Source organism: Cucurbita maxima, unplaced genomic scaffold (genome assembly GCF_002738345.1).
Source record: "Cucurbita maxima cultivar Rimu unplaced genomic scaffold, Cmax_1.0 Cma_Scf00028, whole genome shotgun sequence".
NCBI lineage: Eukaryota > Viridiplantae > Streptophyta > Magnoliopsida > Cucurbitales > Cucurbitaceae > Cucurbita > Cucurbita maxima.
In genome coordinates, this window is record NW_019272044.1 from 460,079 (window position 1) to 465,308 (window position 5,230).

At 34.3% G+C, this 5,230-nt stretch overlaps 1 long non-coding RNA gene across 1 annotated transcript; it reads right to left on the minus strand.

Annotated features, from left to right (window-relative positions):
• Positions 1 to 1,277: 1,277 nt before the first annotated feature.
• LOC111465154 lies at positions 1,278 to 1,994 on the minus strand. The gene is made up of 2 exons (XR_002714152.1): positions 1,914 to 1,994; positions 1,278 to 1,543 (listed from the first exon to the last, which is right to left on the minus strand). It is a non-coding gene; the product is annotated as an uncharacterized LOC111465154 (long non-coding RNA).
• Between the last annotated feature and the right edge of the window lie 3,236 nt (positions 1,995 to 5,230).

A 5,230-nucleotide genomic window follows, 5' to 3' on the forward strand; every position in this document is an offset into this window, starting at 1 on the left:
CTAACGAATGCTCGCCCGACTAGAAAGGGGTCAAGGAGGTGTGCGAATCGACTGGTGGGTTCATACTCGCAGACGTGGGTCGTGTGTAGAATAGTAAATACAATCCAGTTACTTGCTTAGGATAGCCGCCGTAGGAATATAGATTGATATGATAGATCCCACTCATAGTTGTATGTGTTTGCATGTAACCCCGATAGGAGGGTCACTTGCTAAATATTTCTTAAAATACTTAAGTCATGTGCTACTCTTAATTTTTTAGGTAAAGGCAAGGTTCTTGTGTACGATGGAAGGTGGCATCACAACTTAGGAGACCGTGACACGTATAGAGTAGTTTGCAATTTAAATTTAATAGACTATACGTTAGTATTAGTTAAGTTTGCATTTCCATTTAGTAGCATATAGGTTTGCATAGGACCTTTCTACTTTACCTTATTTTTGCCAATTTCAATCGTGTTAACCCCATAAATTTTTATCTCATGTAGCTAGTTTTGTTCAATTTTATGTGATTATTTGTACTTTTTCCTAATGTCAACTTAGAAAATGTTAACAAAATTTAAAATAAACAACAAACAACATTCAAATTTAATTTAAACTTATAGGCTATTTGAGATTTAGTTTCTATGGCTATGTTTCGTGACATAAAAGTTGAGAACCATTCATAAATCGAAATAAAACACATATACAATTCTCATATTCAAGTTACCCGTTAGGATCCCATATAGATTGTGGGCAGAGTATATGATACACATTCAAGTTACCTGTTAGGATAGTACAGTAGGAAAATTGATAAGTCTCATCATTGCATTCGCATGTTCTTGCATTTAACCTCTAATAATGAGTCACTTACTTAGTATTTCTTTAAATACTCAAGCCACATGCTACCTCTATTTTAGGTTAAAACAAGACATTTCTCTGTAGTGCTAACGATGACATCACAACTCGAGACCATGACACATGCATAATGTAATCGTATTTATTTTCTTAGACTTAGGCTAGAATAGGAAGTTTTTAATTTAAACATTTATTTATTTTATTTAGTCTTTTGTTATGTCGTTTTTAAAGGTATTTTCAAAACACGTACGTCTATGGCTGCGTTTTAAGATGAAAGTGACGTTTTATGAAAGTTTAAATGAAGTATTTCCACATTCAATGTTCATGATATGTATACAGTGACGACCTTAAATTAAGTAGAAAATTTAATGACATAAAACATAAATTTCGTTAATGGGGTGAATTAGAACGTAGTAGACTAAGTTTAAGATATTAAGAGAATTCAATAATGAAAGTGGTAGTTGGATAGTACCTTATTAGTAATTTCATATATTTTACATTAATACATGCATATATTTTTAACCAACTATAGGAACCAAAACAACTATATCGTCATGATTGACATCAACCCAAACTCGTGAAGGATTGAAATTTAAAATTCTTGGACTCCCAACTTGAATCTTTTGTGCTTTGACGTTAGGATTCTCCCTTTCTATTACTTCAGCAGCAACACAAAATTTTAAGCCCACAACTTCTGGCCATTTACTTTTTCCTATTTCAAACAAATATTCATGTTAAATTTGTTAATACATCTCAATGCAAGCATATTCACATTATATAATTTTTTTTAAAATAAAAATTCATATTTTCACTTGATTTTAATTATAATTGATTAAAAAAATCTAAATAATATTATTATTCTCCAAAAAAAAAAAAAAAAACATTTATTTTATTGGAAAATTATCTATCTATTTAATTCGGTTAATTTTCATTAGCTTTGAGGTTGTTGGAAAGAAAATAGATAACTCAAACATTAAAAAAGAGTTATACGACAACCTCAAAGTTTACAAATCGCTCCACTAAACTACGTGGAAACAACTTCAAAAAAATAATTACAAGAACACGTGATACGAAGAACATACCAAGAGGACACACTTGAGCCATCCGAAATGCTTAGCTTACTCTTTTGTTGAATTTGTTTGTTCAAATGAATGCCTACTAACCCTTTAGCGGCATACTCCTTTTATAGTACTTTTCTTAAAGGATAAAGTCCTCTTTATATTATTTACATTAAATATAGGAATAAGAATAGGAATGTTTACTTTAGGAAAGTGTCTTTTTTATCTTTTATTATATTTAAGTGTATACCCATATAAAAGTTATGCATTAACAATTTTAAAATGAAATTCTAAGAAAGAGTTTGAATGGATTAAATTGTAAAAAAAAATTAGAGGGGTAATTGATACAACTCTAAGAAAGAGTCTACATCCCATATCGTGTCTTTGGCCAACTCATCATATTGCGAAAGTTGTCCTGCACGCACTCTCGATCTACCCAGTGACTCGATTCACAACTCGCATGTTTTCTTCGTAACCCATGTGCGGTGTGCGTGCTTTAGCCGCTCAGTCGCGACTCATCTCAGCTCGCTTGTCTGTTCAATCCCCTGTGTGCGGCTCACACTCGGCTTAAGCAGCTCATTCATGCTCGGAATAGGGTTTTTGGTATTGATCTTCATGTTTTTGATATTTTGGAGTTGAGTGACTTCTATCGGTTTGGTTGGATGAAGTGTATTATGTATGATGACGCCTGCCCCATACCATGCACCTATCATATGTATGATATTTTTGTTATGCTATAATATGCCATGTTGTATTATGTTAAGCTATGTTATAGTACGTTAAGCTATGTTATGTCATGTTATGCTATGTTAGGCCACAATATACTATGTTAAGCCATAATACGCTATAATGTTATCATGTAGTGTTGTATAAAATTGTTATGTAATCTATACTCTATGCTACAAAAATCTCCACAAAACATGTCATAAAAGTTAAGCTATCTATGAAACAATGTATAGAAATCAAGTATGCATAATTCACAAACTTACTATGTTATAGATGAATGAATGTCTGTATAACCACCGAAAAAAAATCATGATGATGATAAAAAAAAAATAATAATAATAATTAAAACAGTTACCTATCTCCTGTGAGATATCAACCATCTTCAGCCGGTATATGTCAACTCCCCTTTACTTTTAACCATTAGCAATCTACCTTTTAGAAAGATAAATGAGGATCAATATTGGCATAAAGTAATAAATAGCAAACAGAGAAAAGGAAAATTAGGAACAGAGATAAGAGAGAAAAAAAAACCAAGACATCCAAAAGCAAGATTTGAAAAGTATTAAATAGTTTTAAATGATTTTTATACCAATAATGTTATAACAAATATTTATAAACATTTTAAGACTTTACTCTGCAATATTCACATGAAATCTAACCTATGTTATGGATTCACATAGATTGACTTGTATAGAAATGACAAAATCAAATTTTCATTAATGACAAATTGGTGACACCAGCCTAAGCTAATCAAATAAGTGGTCTTACTATCGATATCGACATGATTATATTTGATGTTGACACGTGCCCCATAGTTCTGCACTTGTCATATAAATGTGTGTAGAGTAACGGGTAACTTGAGTCGGTGTCAAGGCACTTATACCTTTCTTTATGTAAAGAACTGCAACCTATAAAGACACATTCCTTGGATCGAAAAGAGAGCTTTTGTTTGTTATAAGGGCGAAGATGAGGTCAACAAGCACACCCAAAAATTTTTAATGAGTAATTTGGTGGAGTATGAAGAAGACGCTCTAAGGGGCATTTCTTATTGATGACACTAGTAGGAAGACTATTGATGAGATATGTGGCTGTAAGAAACGCGTCATCCCAAAATTTAATAGGTACATTAGCATGAGCTAGAAGGACGGTGCTTGCATTCAGCAAACCCATTTGTTCATGTGTGTGAGGGCACAAAACGCGATGAGCGTTTCCAATGGAACAAAAAAATATGTTATGAATTTTTTGATATTTTCCACCCCAATCAGACTGGACATACTTGATTTTAGTATCCAAGATGTGCTCAACATGAGCTTGAAAATGCAAAAGTATACGAGGAGCTTCTGTACAATCATGCATCAAATAGATCCACGAAAATTTACTAAAATCATCAATGAAGCTGATATAATATTTAAAGCCCCACAAAAATGGAGGTGTAGGACCCCAAACATTAGAAAAAAATTAGTTCCAAAGGTGACGAAGACCGAACTAGTATATGATAACTAATGACTTTTTGTTAACTGACACGCATTACAAACAAGCAAAGGTGACTCACTAACACACTAAATATTATTGAGATGCAAAATTGACTTCACTACTTGAGATGAAGGATGTTCAAGACGTGCATGTCATTGAGCGTGACTAGTAGATCTGCTCACTAAGGGGAGCTTGAGATCATTGACATCATATGGCTTGATAGGACAGAGACCAAACTCACACCTCCCGTCTAGAAAACTTTTCCTCGACCGTCGATCCATAGTAGAAAAATACCAAGGATGGTATTCAAAGAATATGTCCTTATCACGGGAAAATATATAGATGGAAAGAAGATGTTTGAAAATTTCAGGCATAAGCAAAATATTAGGCAATGCAATAGGATGAGCAGTAGTATTAATTGAAGAATGACCAGTATGCAAAATCTACAAACCTGCTCCATAGCTAACTTGAACTTGTTCACCTCCATGATAGCGTTCACGCACAGCGAGATAATCTGGGTCACTAGTGATATGATCAGTGGCGTCTGTGTTGTTGTACCAATTTGGATCAATCTTGTAGGAGGAAATAGCCGCTAGTGCCGCAGAAGGAGGTTCATCTTGATAGAACTCATCCATCCTATACCAGCATCGAATGGCAGAATGCCCCACTTTGCCGCAGATCTGGTACGAAGGACAAGCAGAAGGGTCACTTCAAATACCAGCAACACAAGAGGGCGCGCCACCTCGAGAATGGCCACGACCACGATCCCCACGCCCACGGTTCTTTTGCTGACCACCACAACCAACATAATTTACGAAGATCGAGGATTTAACTAAAGTTCAGCCGGTTGTTGTAGTTGGCGAGCTTCAAACGTCATTGAATGTGCAAACAGATCATCAAGCGTGAGGGTTTTACTATTAGTAGTTATCGAGGTGATGAAGGGATCATAGTTAGGGCCAATACCAGCAAGGAGATACGCGACCACGTCATCATCCCGCGAGGCACTGCCAGAGGTGGCCAGCTTGTGGCCATCTTAGAAGAATTTGATTATGTCAAAAATAGTTAAAAAAAAAAATCATTTCTTTTAGATAGTTAGAGTATTTTTAGGTATTTAGTTAAAAAAAAAATCATTTCTTTTAGAT